We start from the raw sequence: 26386 nt of genomic DNA, 5'->3' as shown, positions 1-26386 counted from the left end.
GTGAGATGAGAAAGAGAAAATATATATAAGAAACTGATAACAGCTCTACTTCTGAAATATTTTTGTTATGATGGTGATGGTTGAGGGATGGGCCATATGTGACAGGAAATATGACAAAGTTAGGTTTGGATGTTAAATATTTTATTTGCTTGCTTAATACTCATTTAAGGCTGATTGCTTTTTCCTTATTTTGCCAGTGGTCTGATTGGTTAGTCTGTTTTCTAGTTAGTTCAGATTGTATTTATGTAGACACAAAATCTACTCCCCTTGATTGCTGTTCAATATCATGCTTTTTTGAAACATCTTATCTAAGTGCAAATAAATCCATGTTTATTCCATAGGTAACTGAGATAAATCTCTGTGCCACTATGTTTTAAAAATGTTTAATTATTTATTTTGAGAGGGAGAGAGCTCAAGCTGGGGAAGGGCAGATAGAGAATCCCAAGCAGGCTTCATGCTGTCAGTGCAGAGCCCTACCCAGGGTTCAATCCCACAAACTCTGAGATCATGATCTGAAGAGTAGGACACCTCACCAGCTGAGCCACCCAGGCACCCACTCTGTGCTACTATTCTAATTGTTATATTCTTATAGGTGTATATTGATATCTCAGTGTTATTTTAATTAGCAATTCCTTACTTGCACATGATGTTGAGAATCCTTTCATTTGCTTATTTGCCATCTTCTTTGGTGAGTTGTCTGTTCAGATCTTTTGCCCATTTTGTAACTGAGTTATTTGTTTTACACTTTTCCCTATTACTTCATTTTATTTATATATTTTTGATAAAATTATATATATTTAAAGCATACAATGTGATCTGATATACATACACATAGTAAAATGATTATTATAGTTAAATATAACATATCTCACAGTTACCATTCTTTTTGCTATGATGAGTACACCTAAAATCTACTGTCTTAGCATATTTCCAGTGTTCAATATGGTATTTTAAGTATAGTCGTCATGCTATAGAGAAGATATCTAGACATATTCATTCCGTATAAGTGCAATTTTGTACCCTTTGACCAATATCTCCCTATTTCCCATGCCTCCTCATCTCTGGTAATCACCACTCTACTCTCTGCTTCTTTGAGTTTGATATTTGTTTTCTTATTATTGAGTTTTAAGAGAACTTAGTATATTTTGGATACTAGTTGTTTATCAGATATGTGTTTTACAAATAGTTTCTCCCAGTTTCTGGTTTGTCTCCTCAAACTCTTAAGAATATCTTTTGCTAAGCAGAAGTTTTTAATTTTAATGAGGTCTCACCTATCAACTTTTTCTTTCATGATAATACTTTTGGTGTTGTATCTAAAAAGTTATTGCCAAGCACAAGGCTACCTCAATTTTCTCCTACGTTGTCTTCTATGAATTTTAGGTCTATAGTCCATTTTGGTCTAAAATCCATTTTGAGTTAATTGTTATGAGAGATGTAAAGTCTGTGTCTAGATTAATTATTTTTTTTGCATGTGGATGTCTGAATTTACTAGCACCATTTGTTGAAAAGATCCTTCCTTTATTGAATTGTCTTTGCTCCTTTGTCAAAGTACAATTGACTATGCAGGTCTATATATTGTTTCTCTATTCTGTTTAATTGATCTAGTTATTGATTCTTCCACAAATACCACACTATCTTAGTTTTTTATTCTCAAGTTAGTTAATATATAGTGTAGTTTGGCTTCAGGTGTAGAACCCAGCAATTCATCTCTTATGTATGACACCCATTGCTTATCCCGAAAAGTGCCCTCCTTAATGCCCATCACTCACTTTTCTTACTGCATTAGCTACAACTTCCAATACAATATTCAATAAGAGTGGTGAGAGGAGCGGTGCCTGGGTGGCTCAGGTGGTTGAGAGTCCAACTTCGGTTCAGGTCATGATCTCACAGGTCACAGTTCAAGTCCCAGAGCCCTATGCCAGGCTCTCTGATTGTCAGCACAGAGCCTGCTTCAGACCCTCTGTCCCCTTTTCTCTCTGGCCCTCCCCCATTGTTCTCTCTCTAAAAAATAAAATAAATATAAAAAAGAGTGGTGAGAGATGTCCTTTTTTTAAAACAATTTTTTAAAATGTTTTTATTTGAGGAGGGATGGAAGATGGCAGCATAGAAGGACGCTGGGCTCACCTCATCCTGCTCATCACATCTGCCTAAGTAACCCATAAAAATGCCAGAAGACTGGCAGAATGGACTCTCTGGAGCCAAGCAAGACAGGAGGCCCATGGAAGAGGGTAGTAAGGGCAGAGAGTGCATGCTACATGGACTGGCAGGAGGGAGCCAGGGCAGTGGAGGGGCAGCCCGCCCAGGAAGGCAGAGCCCCTGAAGTCTCGCTTGCAAAAGCAGAGGGGCCAGACTCTGTGAGTTCTGAGCCAGTGAGACTTAACATCTGGAATGTTATAGTCAACAGCTCTGCTCAGAGAGCAGGAGGGTGAGAGGACACCGGGAGACAGAGGTGTTGAGCCCTGGAAGACAGAGCTCCGCTCGGCAGGGAACAAAGGCACTGGCAAGTGACTTCTCCCTCTCCCATCCCCCAGTCAAAATCCCAAAGGGAACCAGTTCCTGTCACTGAACTTGCTTGCATGGTGCAAACACCCAACGCTGTTCTTCTGTGGGTCCATGCCTCCGACGACGAGTTAGCCTCCCTCTCAGTGCTTCAGGGCCCCTCTCACAGGGGACCACCAAAGGAAAAGCGAGCTGAGACTACCCCTCCAGCCCCTGTGCACCTTGCGGATCCACACTGGCTAATACGTCAGATCCCATCAAGGCAGCACCGCAACCTGGCAGTGTGCAAATAGCCCAGACAGGGGCCACACCACTCCACAGTGAGTCCTGTCCCTGGGAGAGGGGAAGATAAGGTACACACCAGTTTGACTGTGGCCCCAGTGGTGGGCTGTGGACAGACATTGGGTCTGACTGTGGCCCCGCCCACAAACACAAGTTACTCCATACAGCACAGGGGAAGTGCCCCGTAGTTCCGCACCACTCCAGGGACTATCCAAAATGATGAAACGGAAAAATTCTCCTCAAAAGAAACTCCAGGAAGTAGCAATAGCTAACGAATTGATCAAAAATGATTTAAGCAATATAACAGACCATGAATTTCGAATAATGGTCATAAAATTAATCACTGGGCTTGAAAAAAGCATAAAGGATAGCAGAAAATCTATTGCTACAGAGATCAAGGGACTAAGAAAAAGCCATGAGGAGCTAAAAAAATGCTATAAATGAGGGGCAAAATAAAATGGAGGCGACCATAGCACAGAATGAAGAGGCAGAGGAGAAAATAGGTGAATTAGAAGATAAAATTATGGAAAAAGAGGAAGCTGAGAAAAAGAGAGGTAAAAAAATCAAGGAGTATGAGGGGAGAATTAGAGAACTAAGCGATGCAATCACACGGAACAATATCTGTATAATAGGAATTCCAGAAGAGGAAGAGAGAGAGAAAGGGGCTGAAGGTGTACTTGAACAAATCATAGCTGAGAACTTCCCTGATCTGGGGAAGGAAAAAGGCATTGAAATCCAAGAGGCACAGAGAACTCCCTTCAGATGTAACTTGAATTGATCTGCACCACATGTCACAGTGAAACTGGAAAAATACAAGGATAAAGAGAAAATTCTGAAAGTAGCTAGGGATAAACAGGCTCTAACTTATAAAGGGAGACCCATAAGACCAGCGGCAGACCTATCTACTGAAACTTGGCAGGCCAGAAAGGAATGGCAGGAAAACTTCAAAGTGATGAACAGAAAAAATATGCAGCTGAGAATCCTTTATCCAGCTAGTCTGTCATTCAGAATAGAAGGAGAGATAAAGGTCTTCCCAAACAAACAAAAACTGAGGGAATTCATCACCACTAAACCAGCCCTACAGGAGATCCTAAGGGGGATCCTGTGAGACAAAGTACCAGAGACATCACTACAAGCATGAAACCTACAGACATTGCAATGACTCTAAACCCATATCTTTCAAAAATAACGCGGAATGTAAATGGACTAAATGCTTCAACCAAAAGACATAGGGCATCAGAATGGATAAATAAACAAGACCCATCTATTTGCTGTCTACAAGAGACTCATTTTAGACTTGAGGACACCTTCAGATTGAAAGTGAGGGGATGGAGAACTATGTATCTACCATGCTACTGAAAGTCAAAAGAAAGCGGGGGTAGCTATACTTGTGTCAGACAAACTAGACTTTAAATTAAAGGCTGTCACAAGAGATAAAGAAGGGCATTATATCATAATTACACAGTCCATCCATCAGGAAGAACTAACAATTATAAATGTCTATGTGCTGAATATGGGAGCCCCCAAATATATAAAACAATCACAAACATAAGCAACCTTATTGATAAGAATGTGGAAATTGCAGGGGACTTTAATACTCCACTTACAACATTGGGTAGATCATCTAGACACAGGATCAATAAAGAAACAAAGGCCCTGAATGATACACTGGATCAGATGGACTTGACAGATATATTTAGAACTCTGCATCCCAAAGCAACAGAATATACTTTTGAGTGCACATGGAACTTTCTCCAAGATAGATCACATACTGGGTCACAAAACAACCCTTCATAAGTATACAAGAATTGAGATCATACCATGCATACTTTCAGACCACAAGGCAATGAAGCTTGAAATCAACCACAAGAAAAAGTCTGGAAAACCTCCAAAAGCATGGAGGTTAAAGAACACCCTACTAAAGAATGAATGGGTCAACCAGGCAATTAGAGAAGAAATTAAAAAGTATATGGAAACAAATGAAGATGAAAATACAACAATCCAAACGCTTTGGGATGCAGTGAAGGCAGTCCTGAGAGGAAAATACATTGCAATCCAGGCCTATCTCAAGAAATAAGAAAAATCCCAAATACAAAATTTAACAGCACACCTAAAGGAAATAGATGCAAAACAGCAAAGACACCCCAAACCCAGCAGAAGAAGAGAACTAATGAAGATCAGAGCAGAAATAAACAATAAAGAATCTAAAAAAACCCGTAGAGCAGATCAATGAATCCAAGAGTTGGTTTTTTGAAAAAATAAACAAAATTGACAAACCTCTAGCCAGGCTTCTCAAAAAGAAAAGGGAGATGACCCAAATAGATAAAATCATGAATGAAAATGGAATTATTATAACCAATCCCTCAGAAATACAAGCAATTATCGGGGAATACTATGAAATATTATATGCCAACAAACTGGACAACCTGGAAGAAATGGACAAATTCCTCAGTACCCACACACTTCCAAAACTCAAACAGGAAGAAATCTAAAGCTTGAACAGATGCATAACCAGCAAAGAAATTGAATTAATTATCAAAAATCTCCCAACAAATAAGAGTCCAGGACCAGATGCCTTCCCTGGGGAATTCTACCAGACATTTAAAGCAGAGATAATACCTATCGTTCTCAAGCTGTTCCAAAAAATAGAAAGGGAAGGAAAACTTCCAGACTCATTCTATGAAGGCAGCATTACTTTGATCCATAAACCAGACAGAGACCCAGAAAAAAAAGAACTACAGGCAAATATGCCTGATGAATATGGATGCAAAAATTCTCAAGAAGGTACTAGCAAATCGATTTCAACAGCATATAAAAAGAATTATTCACCATGATCAAGTGGGATTCATTCCTGGGCTGCCGGGCTGGTTCAACATTTGCAAGTCAATCAATGTGATACGTCACATTAATAAAAGAAAAGAAAAGAACCATATGATCCTGTCTATCAATGCAGAAAAAGCATTTGACAAAATTCAGCATCCATTCTTAATAAAAACTCCGAGAAAGTCGGGATGGAAGGAACGTACTTAACATCATAAGCCATTTATGAAAAGCCCACAGCTAATATCATCCTCAATGGGGAAAAACTGAGAGCTTTCTCCTCAGGAACACGACAGGGATGTCCACTCTCACCGCTGTTGTTTAACATAGTGTTGGAAGTACTAGCATCAGCAATCAGACAAAAAAGGAAATTAAGGGCATCAAAATTGGCAAAGATGAAGTTAAGCTTTCACTTTTTGCAGATGACATGATACTATACATGGAAAACCCAAGACTCCCAAGACTCCACCAAGAGTCTGCTAGAACTAATACATGAATTCAGCAAAGTCTCAGGATACAGAATCAATGTTCAGAAATCAGTTGCATTCTTATACACTACTAATGAAGCAACAGAAAGACAAATAAAGAAACTGATCCCATTCACAACTGCACCAAGAAGCATAAAATACCTAGGAATAAACCTAACCAAAGATGTAAAAGATCTGTTATGCTGAAAAGTATAGAAAGCTTATGAAGGAAATTGAAGAAGATACAAAGAAATGGAAAAACGTTCCGTGTTCATGGATTGGAAGAATAAATATTGTTAAAATGTCGATACTACCCAAAGCTATCTACACATTCAGTGCAATCCCAATCAAAATTGCACCAGCATTCTTCTCGAAGCTAGAACAAGCAATCCTAAAATTTGCATGGAACCACAAAAGGCCCTGAATAGCCAAAGTAATATTGAAGAAGAAGACCAAAGCGGGAGGCATCACAACCCAGACTTTAGCCTCTACTACAAAGCTGTAATCATCAAGCAGCATGGTATTGGCACAAAAACAGACACATAGACCAATGGAATAGAATAGAAACCCCAGAACTAGACCCACAAAACTATAGCCAACTAATCTTTGACAAAGCAGGAAAGCATATCCAATGGAAAAAAGACAGTCTCTCCAGTAAATGGTGTTGGGAAAACTGGACAGCGACATGCAGAAGAATGAACCTGGACCACTTTCTTACACCATTCACAAAAATAAACTCAAAATGGGTAAATGACCTGAATGTGAGATAAGAAACCATCAAAACCCTAGAGGAGAAAGCAGGACAAAACCTCTCTGACCTCAGCCGTAGCAATTTCTTACTTGACACATCCACAAAGGCAAGGGAAAGGCAAAAAAGAACTATTGGGACCTCATGAAGATAAAAAGCTTCTGCACTGCCAAGGAAACAATCAACAAAACTAAAAGGCAACTAACAGAATGGGAAAAGATATTTGCAAATGACATATCGGACAAAGGGCTAAGTATCCAAAATGTATAAAGAACTCACCAAACTCCACCCGAAAGACAAATAATCCAGTGAAGAAATGGGCAGAAAACATGAATAGACACTTCTCTAAGGAAGACATCCAGATGGCCAACAGGCACATGAAAAGATGCTCAATGTCACTCCTCATCAGGGAAATATAAATCAAAACCACACCCAGATACCCGTCACGCCAGTCATAGTGGCGAAAATGAACAAATCAGGAGACTATAGATGCTAGAGAGGATGTGGAGAAACGGGAACCCTCTTGCACTGTTGGTGGGAATGCAAACGGTGCAGCTGCTCTGGAAAACAGTGTGGAGGTTCCTCAAGAAATTAAAAATAGATCTACCCTATGACCCAGCAGTAGCACTGCTACTAATTTACCCAAGGGATATAGGAGTGCTGATACATAGTGGCACATGTACCCCAATGTTTATAGCAGCACTTTCCACAATAGCAAATTATGGAAAGAGCCTAAATGTCCATCAACTGATGAACGGATAAAGAAATTGTGGTTTATATATACAATGGAATACTACGTGGTAATGAGAAAGAATGAAATATGGCCTTTTGTAGCAACGTGAATGGAACTGGAGAGTGTTATGCTAAGTGAAATAAGCCATACAGAGAAAGACAGATACCATATGTTTTCACTCTTATGTGGATCCTGAGAATCTTAACAGAAGACCATGGGGGAGGGGAAGGAAAAAGAAAAGGGTAGAGAGGGAGGGAGCAGAACCATAAGAGACTATTAAAAACGGTGAACAAAGTGAGGTTTGATGGGGGGTGGGAGGGTGGGTGATGGGTATTGAGGAGGGCACCTTTTGGGATGAGCACTGGGTGTTGTATGGAAACCAATTTGACGATAAATTTCATATTAAATAAGTAATAAAATGTTTTTATTTTTTTTTTTTGAGAGACAGAGACAGAGCACGAGTGGGAGAGCAGCAGAGAGAGAGGGAGACACAGAATCTGAAGCAGGCTCCAGTCTCTGAGTTGTCAGCCCAGAGCCTGACATCAGCCTGAACTCACAAACCAAGAAATGATGTCCTGAGCTGAAGTGGGACATTTAACTGTCTGAGCCACCCAGGTGCCCCAGGAGATGTCTGTTTTTAAAGATTTTTTAAAATGTTTATTTATTTTTAAGAGAGAGTGAGAGAGACAGAGGGCAGAAAGAGAGGGGCAGAGAGTGACATACAGAATCTGAAGAAGCCTCCAAGCTCTGAGCTGTCAGCCACAGCCCCAGGTAGGGCTCAAATTTATGAATTGTGAGATCATGACCTGAGCCAAAGTCCAATGCTTAACCGACTGAGGCACCTAGGTGCCCCAAGATGAGATGTCCTTGATTGTTACCAATCTTTAGAAGGAAGCATCTAGTTTTTCACCATAAAGTATGATGTTAGGTGTGGATTTTTTATAGATGATCTTTATCAAGTTGAGAATGTTCCTCTCTATACATTTTTAATTAGAAAAAATCATACAGATAATATACATGAGCACATTCTAAGTTCAAAGACCTCAATAAAGAGCTATATGATAAAATATTTCTTTTACTTTTTCTACAGCTCTGGTTCCCACTCCAAATCATGCTTATCATCTCAGAAGTGGTATTAACAGTTTTATGCATATTATTCCACTGAATATTCTACACACACACACACTCAACTCTTTGGGGATTATTGTTTGGGTTTCCTTCTTTTATGAATAAAATGCTATGCAAAAATCACATCTGTTGACTGGTCATTACATGCTAGGCACAATTCTTCATATATTCATGCACTCAACCCTCACAATACTACCTTTGATGTAGATGTTTTTAGCATTCTTATTTTATAAGTAACTTAAAATATACTTATTTTATAAGTAATAAATAGAGAAAAGTTAAATAACTTGTCTCTATTAGACCAATACTGCTATTTCCAAGGTCAATTCTCAGTTCTCATCTTACTTGTTCTATTAGCTGTTAATAACCCCTACCTTTTTTATTTTGTTTTACATTTGGTTTCAAAGAAATCACCCTTTTCCAGTTTTTATATTTCACTGGTCATTCTTATTTGGTCTTTTTTTGCTGGTTCCACCTATTTTCACTGAATGAATGTTGGAGTACCTCAGGGCACACAATTTGGTTCTTTTCTGTTTTCTGTCTACAGTTATTCGTGAGTATCTCATCTAGTCTCCTGACTGAATACCATCTATATGCTGATAACTCCTGAAGTTATACTTCCGGCTCTGAGCTCTTTTTGAAATTCACATTTATGTATCCAGTCGCCTACTCCATGTATCTAGTTGATATTTAATAGACAAGTAAAATCAACATGCCTCGAGTTGAACTTCTCATATTTCTCCTCTACCTGCTCCATCGACAATTCCCTTCAAGTTGTTAAAACTTTCTAAGTATTATGCAAGTGCATCTAATTGGCAGATTCTTATACATATACCAGAACCCCAACTTCAGGGGAATATTGAAAAAATTGTTCTTTATTTTATATCTTGTCCAAATAGAAAGGGGCTTAAAAGGAAGTTGAGAGAGCCAAACCAGGCATTTACCACTATCAGTTTACTTATTTATTTAAAAAGAAAAGCAAATTGAAAATTTTATAATTTGTTAACTAATGCCCTTGTTTTTAATTTTATTTGCTTTTCTTAGGCTTATTGTAATGTTTTTCTTCTAAATTTTTATTTTATTTTTTATTTTATTTATTTATTTTTAATATTTATTTATTTTTGAGAGAGAAAGAGAGAGACAGAGTGCAAGCAGGGGAGGGGCAGAGAGAGAGGGAGACACAGAATCTGAAGCAGGCTCCAGGCTCTGAGCTGTCAGCACAGAGCCGGATGTGGGGCTTGAACCCATGGACTGTGAGATCATGACCCGAGCTGAAGTCGGATGCTCAACCAACTGAGCCACTCAGGTTCCCCTTTCTTCTAAATTTTTTAAAAAGTAATCTCTATGCCTATAATGAGGCTTGAACTCATGACCCTGAGATCAAGAGTCACATGCCCTACTGACTGAGATAGCCAAGCACCCCATCTTCTAACTTCGTAAATTGGATGCTTAATTTATAGATTTTCCTCTTATTTTTGTATGTGTAATTAGGGCTATGAATTTCTCACTGCTTTATGTGTATCCCATAAGTTCAGATATGGAGTGTTTCTATGATAATTTCTAATAATGTCTATAATTTCATGACAAGTTAATAGTTTTTTTTCAATTTCAATTTTTATTTCTCTGTGAACAGTTCTGTTTCTCTGTAAACATTCTAAAATTTTGAGGTGACAGGGATTTATTTTTATTTCTTGTATTGTTATTAATGTATATATATATATATATATATATATATATATATTTGTTTTTGTTTTTAATACTGAAACCACTCTTGGTCTCTCACTCTTTTTTTTAAGTTTATTTACTGAGAGAGAGAGAGAGAGAGAGAGAGCAGTTTTACATTTAAGGGGCAGAAAGAGAGGGAAAAGGAGAATCCTAAGCAGGCTCCACTGTCAGTGCAAAGCTTCATAAAGGCTGGATAGGGAGCTTGATCTCATGAAGCATGAGATCGTGACCTGAGCCAGAGTCAGAGGCTTAACTGACTGAGCCACCCAGGCACCCCATATTAATGTATAGTTTTATTTCATTTTGACCAGAGAATGGTGCCTATATTATTTATACTTTTAATTTTTTGAGGGATTTTTATGACCTAGTATATGGCCAATTTTATGAATATTCCATGTTATGTGTCAAAATAAGATATATTGTTCCTTTGGGACATAGAATTCACCATATATCCATATATATGCATCTCCTTATATCAATAAGATCTTTCCATATTTTTTACCACTTCATCTGTACTGAACTGAGGCTTGTAAAATAAAGTTTCCTATAACTAATGCATTTCTGTATAGTTCTTTTTAGAATAATTGTATAATTTGATTTATGAAAGTAGATTTGATAGATAGAATTTAATAAATTTACCTTGGTATAATTTACTACTTTTGCTCTGAAGTCAATCCTAAATAATGTTAAATTTATAATTTCTTTTTTGTTTGTATTTGCCTAATACCCTCTATCATTTGATGTTTAATATTTAGATTATATATGGCATAATGTTGGATTTTGCTTTGTTGTATATTTTGTAAGTCTGTTTCTGTAATTAAGAATGTTTTACTCATTTACATATGTTGACATAACCCTTTGCCAATTCCTATGTGCCACTATATTTAACACTAAACCTTTGATTTTAATTTTTTTCATAATATGGCTTATATTTTCTTTATTTTTTACTGTTTTTCTGATAACTGAAATGGTTTACATTTTTGTTCTAATGATTAACTTTATAACTTTACTTTTTTATTTCTTTAGACAATATCCTTTGACCTCTTGCTATGGACAATATTATAATTAATGTTTTCCCTTCTTTCTCCTTGTTCCCCTCCATTATTCAGTATTAATTTATTATTGGTTTTATTTTTATACCTATAAATGTACTTATACCTTTATTATTTGACTCATCAGCTCCAGGTGGCATAATCATATAACCAAGAGTAAGAGGTAAGGATCAAACCAGCATATTTTTACTTTTTTCCATCTTCTCTTTTTTCTTCTTATATCTTTTGTGGTATTATTTATATATTAATAGGATTTATCAAGTTTACTGTATTTAGTCCATATTTGTTTTAATCCTATTCCTGCAATTTGATGGATTTAGTGTTCACTGCTAGTTTTTGGCCAAACTCCATCCTTTAATAATTTTTTTAGTAGGAGGTCATGGGAACCGAGTTCTTACATGTTCATGCAATTTAATTGTTGTCTTTTTATGTAAATGAGAGTTCAGTTGACTGTAAAATTCTTAGACTACTTTTTATGTCTTTGAAGATGTTGCAGGTATCGTTCACTCTCTTAATGTGAAACCTATGGAAAAAGCTGAGGACTGCCTGATAGTTTCTTTTAGAAGCCTTCATCTAGTGTTTTTTTCCTTGCTGTTCAAGATATTCTCTCTAAAATCCAATTACTTTACCAAGATATTTCTTGGTAAAAATGATATTTCTTGGTAAAAATGATAATGTTTGTCATTCTTTGTGAGCTTTTTCTGGAACTTTTTAGTAGGTAAATTAAAATCTAATTTTATTTTTTGTAAGCTTTCTTGAATTATTTATTCTTAATTATAAAATAATCTAAATAAACATAAAAATATAGAGAATAAAACAAGCATCTCCATATCTAGCACCCAGCTTTACCAAATCATATAGTTTTACTATATTTGTCTTAGTTTTATTTTATTATTTTAAATTTCATTTTATGTTTTTGGAAATACAATACAGTTGAAGCCCCAAAACTCATAATTCCACTCCCTCTGACCTCTTCAGGAGTAGTTATTACTCACAATTATGTAGTTTTCATTTCTTTGCACATTTTTATCAATTACCATGTATGTAAATAATACATATGTAATATTTTGCATGTTATCAAACTTTATATAAGTATTACAGGACACATATTATTCTGTATCTTGTTTCAACAGAACTTTGTTTTAGATTTGGTCACATCAATATATGTGCTGTATATGCCATAATTTATTCTATTATCCTTTTTCTCCATTAAAAACACTGTAATGAAAGAATGCTATAATGAACATTCTTACAGTCTCCTTGAAGATATGTGAACTTTTTTCTTGGCTTTAGCTAGAAATGAAATTGCCAGTGTTTAGTAAATACACATCTTCATTATTTAATGGATATTGCCAAATTTCCCTCAAACGATTTAACATTCTACATTTCTACCAGTGTTATATGTGCATTTCTAGTACTTCATATCTTGGCCAATGCTTATTGTTTTCAAATTTCAAAGTTTTTCCCAGTTGATGAGTGTGAAGTTAATTGTATCTCGTGTTATAATTTGCATTGCCCAGATGTCTAGCAAGAGTGAAAATTATTTTTCATATTGTTAATGTTCATTTGGGTTTTCTCTTTTGTGAATTGCCTGTTCATAAACTTTCTCCAGTTTTTTTATTGTTTGTCACTTTATTAGTAATTCATGGGAGTTCTCTTTGTATTATGGATAATACAAATAATCCTTTGTTTTATTTATTGCAAACATCTCTTTCTAATTTTTGGCTTTAAAATTTTTTTGAAAATCTCTTGTCATAGAAAAGTTTTAAATTTAGATATACTTAAAATAAATCCTTACTCTCCTTTATGAATAACGTATTTTTTGTGTCATGTTGAAGAAATCATACTACCCCAGGATTAAGAAAATATTCTGCTTTATTTTCTTCAAAAAATGTGCTTTTCACATAGAAGTTTTGTTTTTTTTTTAACTTATCTGGAGTGTGTGTGTGTGTGTGTGTGTGTGTGTGTGTGTGATAAGATAGGGATATAATTTTGGTTTTTTTTTCCATATGATAACCCATTGTTCCAGAATTATTCATTAAATAATCTCTCATTTCCCTTGATTTTTCTTGCTCAGTATGTATATATTTAATCTTATATATGAGTTTATTACTATATTTATGAGGTAACTTTTGAATACTTTTTTTAAGGCTTATTTATTTGTTTTGAGAGAGAGAGTGTGAGCAGGGGAGGGGGGAGAGAGAGAGAGAGAGAGAGAGAGAGAGAGAGAGAGAATCCCAAGCAGGCTCCATGCTGATAGTGTGGGCTTGAACTCCCAAACTGTGAGATCATGACCTAAGCCAAAATCAAGAGTCCGGCACTCAACAGACTGAGCCACCCAGATGCCCCCTTTTCAATACCTTTTATACTGGAAGTTTTGGTAAAAGTAGACAAAATAATAATGAATACCCATGTACCTATCTCCCGAATCAACAACCATCAACCCTTGGCCAATTCTATCCTATTTAAGTTTTATTCATTCCTCTGATATCATATTATTTTTGAGGGAAATCGCAGCCACCCTATACTTAATATCAATGCTGTTATATATCAACTTTTCATATACTTTCATTTATATTTCTGTATTCTGCTTCGTTTGTATATTACACAATCCAGATGACAATAAAACACTATGTTAATTATAACAGCTTCATAAGCTTTTCTATCTGTTAACAAAATTTCCTCTTCCTTGTTTTTCAAAATTTCTTAGCTCTTCTCAGTACCTAATTTTTCCATATTTGTTTCAGAATCAGCTTGTCAAAATCCCATAAAATCTTGTTAAAATTGTTATTGTAATTTTTTAAATTTATATTTTAAATAAGGAATAATTGATAACTTTATGATTTTGAGAATCTTTCCTTCCATGAATGTAGTTCAAATTTTAATTTATCCAATTCTTCTTGCTCTTTAGTAATGTTTGGTAATCACTGACAAAAAAACCTTTTACAACTTTTGCCATATATATATATAGATATATATATATAGTTATAGTTTTCATTGCTGTTAGAAATAGGATATCTTGGGGTGCCTCGGCAGCTCAGTCAGTTGAGCAACAACTCTTGATTTTGGCTCAGGTCACGATCTCGCAGTTTGGGAGATCAAGCCCCATGTTGGGCTCTGTGCTGACAGTGTGGAGCCTGCTTGGGATCTCTCTGTCCCTCTCTCTCTCTACCCCTCCTCTGCTCATACTCACATGCTCTCTCTCTCTTTCTCTCTCTCTTAAAATAAATAAATAAACTTAAAAAAAGAAATAAGATGTCTTTTTTCTTCCCACTGTTGAATTTTGTATGGTATATTGTAATATTTTATAAGTTGCTGTTTTATTCCATAATTTGCTGAAGTTTCCTATTAGTTTTAATAATATTCTGTGGATTCTCTTAGGTTTTCTATGAGACAATGTATCACATGCAGAAGAAAATGTTTGAGTCCTTCTTTTGTAATTTCTACACCTATTATTATTATTATTATTATTATTATTTGCTATGATACATGGTTAGGGCATTCAGTCTAATATCAAACAGAAGTAGTGATGGGGGAATCTTTGCTTATTTCTGATTTTAATAGAAATGCTTCTACATTTTCATTATTATATGTGATATTAGCACTACTTTGATAACTATCTTTTATTAAATTAAAAGATAGCTCTTCTATTACTACTTGCAAATAATGCTTTTTACTATATCATATATATAAATGTTGAATTTTAGTAAGTGTTTTCTCCCCATTATTAAGATGATAAGATAGTTTTTCTTTAAATAGTTAATATGTATTAATATATAATAAATAATATAAATATAATTATATTTATTTTATTTTTATTCCTGGGATAAACTCTACTTGGTTGTTTTTGGTAAATATTGTTCAATTTTATTTATTTATGATTTTTTCATCTGTATTAATCAGTGAGATTAATGAATATCTTTTAAGATAGAAATTTGGCAGCCCATTTTAAAATATTGTGATTAGTTGTTAGAGATGTATCCTTGTTTTGTCAAAGATAGAAATTGCATTTATGTTTCTTCTTACTGCTTTTGAGCAATTTATGTGGACAGCTATTTTAGAGGAAAATCCTAAGTTTTTCTTTTTTTGTGTTTTTTTAATTCAGATTTTAATATCAGTATTCCTTAGAATGATAAAAGTAATGCAAAGCTTTTCTTTCTAATTCTGTGACAGTTTAAATAGAATTAAAAGTATATACATTTTGAATAACATTTGAAATGATTTAGTGATGGGGTGCCTGGATAGCTCAGTCTGTTAAGCATCTGACTTTGGCTCAGGTCATGATCTTGCAGTTCATCCCCACATCCTGCTCTGAGATCAGTGCTGAGCCTGCTTCAGATCCTCGTCTCCCTCTCTCTTTACCCCTCCCCATGCTTCCTCACTCTCAAAAATAAGTTAAAAACATAAAAAAAAAAAAGAAATTGGGGCACCTGAGTGGCTCAGTCGGTTGAGCGTCCAACTTCGGCTCAGGTCATGATCTCATAGTTTGTGGGTTCGAGCCCCGTATCAGGCTCTGTGCTGACGGCTGGCTCAGAGCCTGGAGCCTGCTTCAGATTCTGTGTTTCCTTCTTTCTCTGCCCCTCCCCCGCTCACTCTTTGTCTCACTCTGTTTCTCAGAAATAAATAAAATGTAAAAAAAAAAAGAAGAAGAAAAAAAAAAAGAAATGATTTAGTGGTGAAATGGTTTGGACCTGGTTCACTTATAAGGAGATTGCTCTTTGAGAGTGTTCTCAATTGAGTTTGTGTCTTACCCATATATGCATTTCTAACTCCTAATGGGGTACCTAGTAGGCACCAGATACATATTGTATATATTTGATTAGAATGTTAGTGACCAACCTTCAGGCACAGGAATATCCTTCCTGGCACTTATTATTGCCTAAAATTCCAAAATTATATCACTTTGACCTAATTTCCTTAAAAAGTCAGGGGTGCCTAGCTGACTCAGTTGAGCCTCTGACTCTTGATTTTGGCTTAGGTCATGATCTCAGGGTCATGGGATTCCCGCTTGGGATTCTCTCTCTCTCTCTCTCTCTCTCTCTCTCTCTCTCTCTCTCTCCCTCTCTCCCTCCCCCTGTCCCTCTCCCTCTTGCTCACATGTGCACATGCACACTCTCTCTTTTAAAAATAAAGTCATTGTCTTCTGTGAAATGATAGCAGTTCATAAAGTTATAACATAATAAGCCTTGTTTGTCATTTTTACTTTCAGTGTAAATGACCTGCTTAGATACTTTCCTAATTCTTGAAATTAGAATTTAAATGGAGTGTGAAATTTAAATGGACTGCATAGGTTATAGCAGCCATTTTTTTTTTAATTTTTTTTTTCAATGTTTATTTATTTTTGGGAGAGAGACAGAGCATGAACAGGGGAGGGGCAGAGAGAGAGGGAGACACAGAATCGGAAACAGGCTCCAGGCTCTGAGCCATCAGCCCAGAGCCCGACGCGGGGCTCGAACTCCCGGACCGCGAGATCGTGACCTGGCTGAAGTCGGACGCTTAACCGACTGCGCCACCCAGGCGCCCCAACAGCCATTTTAAAAGAAATAGGGATGAGAAAGAAATAGGGATGGGAAAGAAATAAGGATGGGTTTGGGAGAGAGAAAGAGAAGAGGAGGAGAGATAAAGGATGAGAAGAAGGAAACACAGTGTCTATGGAGTTAAGGAATGCTTGCTAACAAGTGGAGAAAGAACACAGAAATCAAATAAAATACCAACTTTGCAACTTTGTTTATTTCACAGTTTTACCCAGAATTGACCTTATGCTATATGGCTTTGGATTTCTTGATTAGGTAAGGCAAATATTTTTCCCGGGCATATTCAATTTCAGCCATTTTGTTTTTCTAAACTTCCTGCCTCAAACCTTCTTCATTCTGTTCTTCTTGACTAAATATTTCCCCCTTCCTACTCTATTATAGGCAGACGACTTAACTTTCCAGAACTTGACTTTTTAAAGCCAAATTAACATAATTCGCAATGAAATTTTACCTTCATTTAGAAGAGTTTTAAAAGGAATGTAATACTGGAATTTTTTTAGATGAGCTTCCTACTAAAATCAAAAAAGATATTGCTTTCATTTTATTGAAATTTTTGGTCAGTTTATTTTTTCTAAATAAAGTACTTTGAACTATATTATCTCATTAACTTTAAAACCACTATATGACCATTTCAAGGCCAGAGGTAGTTCTATTCCCAAGGGGATGGCACTGAAAAAAATCCCTCTATAGGGGCTAGGGCACCACCCAACAAGTACTATCTCCTTTATGCACTTGTACAATATAAAAAATGGATGGAGTCAATAGCATGAGTTAGCTCATAAACACACCTGAATTGATCAGATTACCCAGTCACTGACAACAATGATAGTTCTAGGGAAATAGAACATAGAAGAGGTCAACATGTGTTCACTAATAGGACATGTTTGTTTGCAATGAAAATTATGAGAGTACTGAATAATCTTTTCTTGTCTTTGTCAGAGCATTTGAGGGCTGTGGGGGTTTTAATGGGAGAGAAGTGAAGTGGAGTGAGAGGGTGGCAGCAACAGCAGTAGGCCCCCACCCTCCTTGACCTGCTTCACCTTGTTGTCTGGCTCTGGGTGGCGATTTTCTAGTGATAACGTCAAGGAAAAGTTTTTATTTCACAGTGTTCTGGGTATCTTTTGTTGGGCCTCCAGGTCCTCTCTCCACTCTTTTCCCTGCTGCCCTGCTCCTAAGAAGGTAAACCGTTTGTCCTGTGTCAAGAAAATTGCTTGTGAAAACACCAAAAGAGTGAAGTTGGGCTGTTTATCTTCCAGCTCCATTCAGGACCACATGATTTGGCTGTATCAGCTTATCAAGGCCACAGTTCTTTCTATATAGCTCTCTCCATATAGCTATTCTCTCTGCTTTCCTGTAATAGAACTTGCTCCTTGAAAGCTAGGAGTGGTAATGGCTGTCTATTGTTGTATGTTGAAATGAGATACTTCATTATTCCTAATGGGCTTATCTAAACTACTCCCATGCCATCTATCTGTCTATTTATCTATTCATCAATTATCTATCTACTCATCTATTTATCTATTAATCATTTATCCTCTATGTATCTATGTTTTTGAAAAAAAAATTATGTTTATTTATTTTTGAGAGAGAGAGAGAGACAGAGTGTGAGCAGGGGAGGGGAAGAGAGAGAGGGAGACACAGAGTGCGAAGTAGGCTCCAGGCTCTGAGCAGTCAGCACAGAGCCTGATGTGGGGCTCGAACCCAGGAGCTATGAGATAATGAACTGAGCCGAAGTTAGAGGCTTAACCGACTGAGCCACCCAGGCACCCCTGTATCTCTGTTTTTGTTCAAATCTTTTGAAGTAGTTCTTTTATTAAACTTCCCTCAATTACTCCATTTGAGTATGATGTCTATAACATCTGATTGACATAGTAATTGGTACCAGAAATGGCCCTGGGAACAAAACCCTCAAAATGAAATTCTGGCATTGGTTTGCTCATATATTAGAGGGCTATACAACAACTTTGCTAGGAGGAAATAAGACTCTGGTCAGCTGTAGCATATTGTGACATCACAGTCACTCAAATTCCCAGTGTTGGCATGAGATGAAGTACAGGTGGAGGACTAGCAATGGGGAGATCAAATGGCCCTGGTCATTATGGCAACAGTGATACTAAGGATTGTAAGGTCAGCTGGCTGTTTCTGTTGGCATTAGAAAATGTAAAAAGAGAAAAGGAGAAATTGAAGATTGTGATTATTATCACTATTTACTCAGAACACACTCAGACAATTAGAAAGTTTGGAAGCTTTATAGAAGTTCATATTTTGCAGACACACAGCAGATATGGCTGAGGTACAACCCTGATGATGTATGGGTTGCAGAATTGCAGCACCAAAGGGTGTATAGCCCTATGGGTCTTTAAGTTAATGGCACTTGTGGGGAATAAGTGGGACCCCAAGATAAGGAATGGGGCCATTTGGGCAGACACAGAGAAGGCTAAGAAATTTAAACCTCCAAATCCCCCTGAACTCTTGCCATTAGGCAACCCCTTCCCCCCATACATAAGTGTTCTCTATGAATGTGCCCAAGGAATTTGCTAATAAAAGGATACTGATTCTCCTCAGCTATATGTTCCTACCAGCCCTGATTGCCTCCAGGCCCATATGAGAGTTAGATCCCAGTAGAACCCAGATGGAGGAACACAAAACCTATTTTTGTAGGAGATAGCCTATCCACCAAAAGAGTTATAAGATCTTGCCAGTTTTTATCTGCTAGAGCTTGGGGGGAATGTATGGGAATGTATTTTAAGGGTATGAGGCCAATAAAAATGAAACACAAGGGTTGTTTAGGCTGTATTTATTGTAATAGATGTATACATTTGTGATTTGGAATTTAATGTGTTGGCTTGAGTCTACTAGATTGAGTAATTGAAACCTGGACTCAATAGTGACCTGGAGTTAGAAAGATTCTAATACTTCCCTAATGGCTCAGGAAAATAAAAAAGTTGAAATGTACCTATTGAGTATAACTTGATTAGTTAGCTTCTAATCAGGTCTCTTTCTCCCTCCTTCTCCCCCTCTCCTTCCCTGGCAGGGCCTAGAGGATGTTCCTTTAATGGAGACATTTAGCTAGCAAAGGAGAACCAGCATTTTTGAAAAACTCTACGTGACTGACATCTATAGGCCAGAGATGATGGTGGAAAATGTTGCACCTAGAAGTGGCAGATGGCAGTTGATGGTGCTTAAGTGGCAGAGGCAAGTTGGGCAGAATTACAAAGAAGCCACAGGATGAGTGGTAGCCATGGATCTACAATAACGGCTAATTGATCTAACTGCTACAAATGAAATTGATGGGAAGCATATCAAGGATATAATGTATATCAGAGGAAAAATTCTAATTTTGGTGGGCAGAAATCCAACCTAAATCATTGTGGTGGGGATCCATGTCCTAATACTAGTGCCTACACCTAAGGCAGTTCCCAGACCCAAGCTTCTAGAATGAAGGAAAAAACATTCTCTTAAAGGAAGGACCCTGAAAGGTGGCCCTAGACGTATTTTGTCATTCTCCCCCCAGGCCTTCCTAAAAATACCTGTGCATTCATCAGGGCGACTGGACATTGGGAGAAATGGAGATATCCAGATGTCTTGTAGATTATTTGATAGTGGCTTCCAAGTGACCTGAAACTCCACCATGGTCTGCCAGTTAGAGTGGAAGTTTAAGAAAGTCAGGTAATTGAAGAATCTTGGTCCAAGTCTGTCCCAGTGAGGCCAGTAGGACCACAGTTTTTCCCCCAGGCCAAGAATGTATATAGAGAAGAATATACTTAATTATATATATAATTAGTATCTGACAGAATATTCACTTTTGTTCTCTGGTGAAAAGATGAAGTGGAAGGGTCTGGAAATGTGCCTATTTTCTTGTTCATTGCATAAAAAAACAGTATAAACCAAAATCAATAATGGAGCTCTGGGTGAATTTCAGAGATTTCAAAGACTTGAAATATGTATGATAGTGATTTCCACTACATCCCAATTTAATTAGCCTCTTAATCTTAATTCTGCTATTGCAAAATCCAGATGATTCATGGAGAATACCTGTAGATGAGTTGTAATTGAACTTTAGTAAGCATCAGAATCACAGCAGGGTCATTAAAACACAGATTCCTGGGTTCCATCCCTAGAATTTCTGATTTAGCAGGTCTGGGGTAAAACCTAAGAATTTCCATTTCTAACAGGTTCTAGGTGATAGTAATCTTGCGGGTCCTGAGACCACTGTTTGAAAACTTCTGTCAAAGATACCCAAATTTATTAAGATGGAAATGCTAATTTCATTTGCTTATTTCCTGCCATATGATATACAGCATTAAGCTAGATTAAAAAAAGTTCCCCATTCTTGAAAACAAAAGTACTCAAAGTAATTTGCCTTTTAGAGGTCATATATCCTTTCTCTCATGCTTCTGCTCACTGTCATAATGTAAACTGAAGGGAAATTCATTATTCTGATATCCCATAGACCAACAAGGTGGCTCATCATATTGATGATATTATGCTAATAGACCTAGAGGGCAGGAAATATCAAGCATTCTAGATACCTTGATGACACATATATGTGGCAGAGAGTAGGAGATAAACTCTGCAAAAGATAAGGAACCTAATAAATTAGTGATGTGTTTAGAGATCTTGTGGTCTGGCATATATTGGAATATAACCACAAGAATAAGAGATAAATTGATGTACCTTATACTGCCTACCATGAAGAAAGAATTATGGTACTAGTGGGATTTGAAAACTTTGTGCATCACATTTTAGGGTGTGGTTATGGCCCAGTTAGTGGGTAGTCCATAAATAAACCTTTTGTTTTTTCAGCCTGGTTGAAGTATAATTTGTACAAGGTAAAATTAATTAAATTGATGAATTTTTACAAATGTGTTCAATTGTGTAACAACCACAAGACAACCAAAATCATGATATAGAACTTCTCCATCATCCTGAAATGTTCCATTGGGATTTCACTCAATCCCCTTACCCCACCCACTTATCCCTCATCTGCCTTCTATTTATGGTTTTGGCTTTTCTAAACTTCCATATAATGAGATCACACTGCATGTAAATCCTTTAAATATGACATATTTTTCTCAGCCTGGGTTTCTGAGCCTGGGTGCCTCAGTCAGTTGGGCGTCTGACTACAGTTCAGGTCATGATCTCACGGTTGGTTCCTGGGTTCCTGAGTTCGAGCCCCACATCTGGCTCTGTGCTGACAACTCAGAGCCTGGAGCCTGCTTCAGATTCTGTTTCCCTCTCTTTCTGCCCCTCCCCCGCTAACGCTCTGTCTCTTTGTGTCTCTCAAAAATGAATAAAGGTTAAAAAAAATTTAAAAAAATTTTAAAAGAAATTCACAAGCTGATTTTTTTTCCTTTTTTTTAAATGCTTATTTTTGAGAGAGAGAGAGGGCAAGGGGTAGAGAGAGAGGGAGACACAGAATCCAAAGCAGGTTCCAGGCTCTGAGCTGTCAGCACAGAGCCCTATGTGGAGCTCAAACTCATGAACTACAAGAACATGATCTGAGCTGAAGTCAGATGCTTAACCGACCGTGCCACCCAGGCACCTCCACGAGCTGATTTTCAACATGGCTGTAGCACTTTATACTTTTATTTTTTTTTAAATATTATTTATTTTGAGTGAGGAAAAGAGAGCAGGGGAGGGGCATAGAAAGAGGAAGAGAGACAGAATCTCAAGCAGGCTCCATATGCCATGTGGAGGCCCGATCAGGGGCTTGATCCCACCACCTTGAGATCATGACCTGAGCCAAAATCAAGAGTCTGACACCCAACTGAGCCACCCAGGCACCCTGGATGTAGCACTTTAAATTCTCACTAGCAGTGTATAACATTTATAGGTGCTCTACATTTCCATCAGAATATGGTATTGTTAGTTTATTATTTTTTTAAATTTCAGTTATTCTCAAAGATGTGCAGTAGTATCACATTTTGGTTTTTATTTGTATTTCCATAATAACTGAAGATTTTGAATATCTTTATCATCTATATATCTTCTTTGGTGAAATGTCTGTTCAATTTTTGTATCTATTAAAGTTTTCTTATTGTTGAACTTTGAGAGTTTGTTAAACATTCTGGATACACATCCTTTGTTAAATACATGATTTGTAAATATTTTCTCCTAGTCTATGGCTTGTCTTTTCATTCTCTTGACAGTCTTTTACAGAGAAAGTTTAAAATTTTGATGAAGCCTAATTTATGGATTTTTTTCTTTTATGGATTACGCTTTTGGTGTCATGGTTGAAAAGTTTTGCCTAACCCCATGTCATGAAGATACTGTTCCTGTATTTTCTTTTAAAAGTTTTACATTTAGATCTATAATATATTTTGAGTTAATTTTCAGATAAGATGTGATGTATAGGTCAAGTTTCATTTTTGTTTTTTTTTATATGGATGCCCATTTGTTCCTGCACAGTTGGTTCAAAAGATTCATTCTCCACTGAATGGCTTTTGCACTGTTATCAGTTACCTATTGACCACTTTTGTGTACTATTTTCAGACTTCCTATTTGAATTCATTGCTATAGTTACCTATCCTGTCACCAATTTCACACTGGAATGATTATAAATGGTAAGTCTTTAAATCAGATGGTGTGAGTTCTTCAAGTTCGTTATTATTTTTCAAAATTGTTTTGATCATTGTTGTTCTTTTGCTGTTCCCTATAAATTTTAAGATTAGCTCATCTATGCAAAAGTCCCCACTGTAATTTAGATTGGGGTTGTATTGAATATATATATATCATTTTGAGAAGAACTGATATTATAGCCATATTGAGTCTTCTGATCCATGAGCATGGTGTAACTTTCTATTTATTCAGGTGATCTTTAAATTATGTCAGCAATGTTTGGTTTTATAGTTTTAATGTATAGACCTTGCACATTTTTGTTAAATTTATTCTTAAGTATTTCACACATTTTAATGCTATTATAAAATATTAAAAATTTTCAATATCCAATTGTTTGTAATTAGTATATAGAAACACAACTGAGTTTTGTATATTGACCTTGAATTCAGTGACTTTGCTTAATTCATTTAATAAGTCTAGAAATATTTTAGTACATTCATGGGGTTTTCTATGTAGACAACCATGTTGTCTGAAAATAGGGAGAATTTCTTTCATTCTTTCCAATATGATTGTCTTTTGTTTCTCTTCCTTGCCCTAATGCATTGGTTGGGACTTCCAGTACAATGTTGATTAGGAACAATGAAAGAAGACATTTTTATCTTGTTCCTGTTCTTAGAAGGAAAGCATTCATTCTTTGTCCATTAAGTATTATGTTAGGTGTAGGTTTGTCATTGATGTTCTTTATCACATTTAGGTTATTTCCTTCTATTGCCTATCTGCTAAGTTTTTAATGTGAATGAAAGTGGAATCTTATTAAATACATTTTCTTCATTTAGATAATTATGGTTTTTCCTCTCTGCTAATGTGTTAAATTACATTGATTGAGTTTTGAATGTTCAAACTTGCATTCTTGAGATTACCACCACTTAGTCATGTTGTCTTACTTTTTAAAAAGTGTTAAAACTGAGAATAAACTGAGTGTTGATGGGGGGGGGTGGGAGGGAGAGGAGGGTGGGTGATGGGTATTGAGGAGGGCACCTGTTGGAATGAGCACTGTGTGTTATATGGAAACCAATTTGACAATAAATTTCATATTAAAAAATAAAAAATAAAAAGTGTTGCTTGATTCAATTTGTTAACATTTTGTTGAGAATGTTTCCATCTATGTCCATAAAAGACATAGGTCTAGATTTTTATTTTCTTGTTAATGTCTTTGATTTTGGTATTAGGTAATGTTGGCCTTATAAAATAAGTTGGGAAGTGTTCCCTCTTCTTCTGTTTTCTGGAAGAGTTTATGTAGAATTGGCATTACTCATTCCTTAAGCGTTTGGTTGAGTTGAATAATGGAGATATCTAGGCCTGTATATTCTCTCAAGTGTATTTTATTAATTTGTCTTTCAAGGAAAGATATTTCCTTTTCCATTCAAGTAAAAATTTAAAATTCATTTGCATAAAATTGTTTATAATATTCCTGTATCATCCTTTCAATGTCTGTAGGATTTATAGAAAAGTCCCCTCTCTCATTTTTATTGTTAGTGATTTGTGTCTTTTCTTTCTGATCAGCCTAACTAGAGGTTTATTAATTTTGTTGAGTTTCTCAAATTGACTTCTGTTTTCACTGAATTTCTCTTTTGTGTTTGTTTTCTATATTATTGCCTTATAATTTACCAATATTCTTTCTTTTCTTCTACTTCTTTTGGACCAATGGGAAGAAAAGTTGGAGAAATTGGAGAAATTCTTCAGGAAATTGGAGGAGAATGAAGTCCCTCTACCTGTTTGCACCTCCTGTCATATATCATTCTCTGAATTCTAGGAATTCCTCTTCAGGTAAAAGAATAGTGAGAACTTCCCCCTGTCATTAGCACTAAGATACTAAATCACCCCTTGTTGACATTCCTAAACACCATCCACACATTTATAATGGCCTCTTCATTAAACTCTCCTTACCCAGTAAGTATTTGATTTCTTGATGTTTCCTGTCTGCTGATACAGATAAGTTTTTACAATTAATTAATTAGCTAATGGATTTCAAATAGGATGTTTTCAGGTTCACAGCAAAATTGAGTGGAAGGTACCCATCTGAGCCTGGAACTTTCTTTTTTGGGAGATTATTAATTAATGTTTCAATTTCTTTAATGTATGCTGGCCTATTCAAATTGTTATTCTTGTGTGTTTTGGTAAACTGTTATCAGGGAATTCCTAAATTTTATGTAGGTTATCAAATTGATGGGCATAGAATTATTCATGATATTTTTTTAATGTTCATAGGATCTGTAGTAATGACTTCTCTTTCGTTTATTTTTTTATTTTATTTAAAGTTTCTGTTTGCTTTTGTTTTTATCAAAGTAATATAAGCACAGAAAAATAGAATTGTGCAAATAGGAAAAGCAGAAGTATTCCCACTCCATCCCTCTTCAGACACCCTTAAAGCAACAAAATTCTTTTATAATTATTTACTTCATTCCATTATGTGGATGTATCATTATTTAATAAATTTCCTAAAGAAGTTTGGATCATTGACATTCTTCCCCACCCCTGCATTTTATTTTGGAAATTTTCAAATAAATCGGAATGTTGAAAACTTTTACAGTGGGCACCCATGTCTGCACTACTTAGGTTCTTCCCCTTAACGTGTTACTATACTTGTTTTATTATATATACATCTACTCAATGATCCATCCTCTATCCGCCCATCAATCCATCAATTTTTTGATGCATTTCAGACTAATTTAGAGACATTATTTATACTTCCTCCCAGATGCTTCAGTCTGTATGTGATTGACAGGAGTTCAATATTTGTCCATGATTCTTTTTTGTTTTTGTTTTTGTTTTTTAAT

General features: G+C 36.1%; 2 long non-coding RNA genes across 2 annotated transcripts in view; both read left to right on the top strand.

The window, feature by feature from the left end:
• LOC123385322 overlaps positions 1-22186 on the top strand; it is an 81958-nt gene extending 59772 nt beyond the window's left edge. The window contains exons 5-6 of the long non-coding RNA XR_006597630.1: positions 17194-17243; positions 20023-22186. This is a non-coding gene — a long non-coding RNA (uncharacterized LOC123385322). The remainder of the gene's footprint in view (positions 1-17193; positions 17244-20022) is intronic.
• Positions 22187-22437: 251 nt separating this feature from the next.
• Positions 22438-26386, top strand: part of LOC123385321 — a 54718-nt gene continuing 50769 nt past the window's right edge. Inside the window, exons 1-2 of the long non-coding RNA XR_006597629.1 lie at positions 22438-23554; positions 25262-25376. This is a non-coding gene — a long non-coding RNA (uncharacterized LOC123385321). The remainder of the gene's footprint in view (positions 23555-25261; positions 25377-26386) is intronic.

Source organism: Felis catus, chromosome B2 (assembly GCF_018350175.1).
Source record: "Felis catus isolate Fca126 chromosome B2, F.catus_Fca126_mat1.0, whole genome shotgun sequence".
Lineage (NCBI taxonomy): Eukaryota > Metazoa > Chordata > Mammalia > Carnivora > Felidae > Felis > Felis catus.
This window is presented reverse-complemented; position numbering and strand designations above follow the sequence as displayed.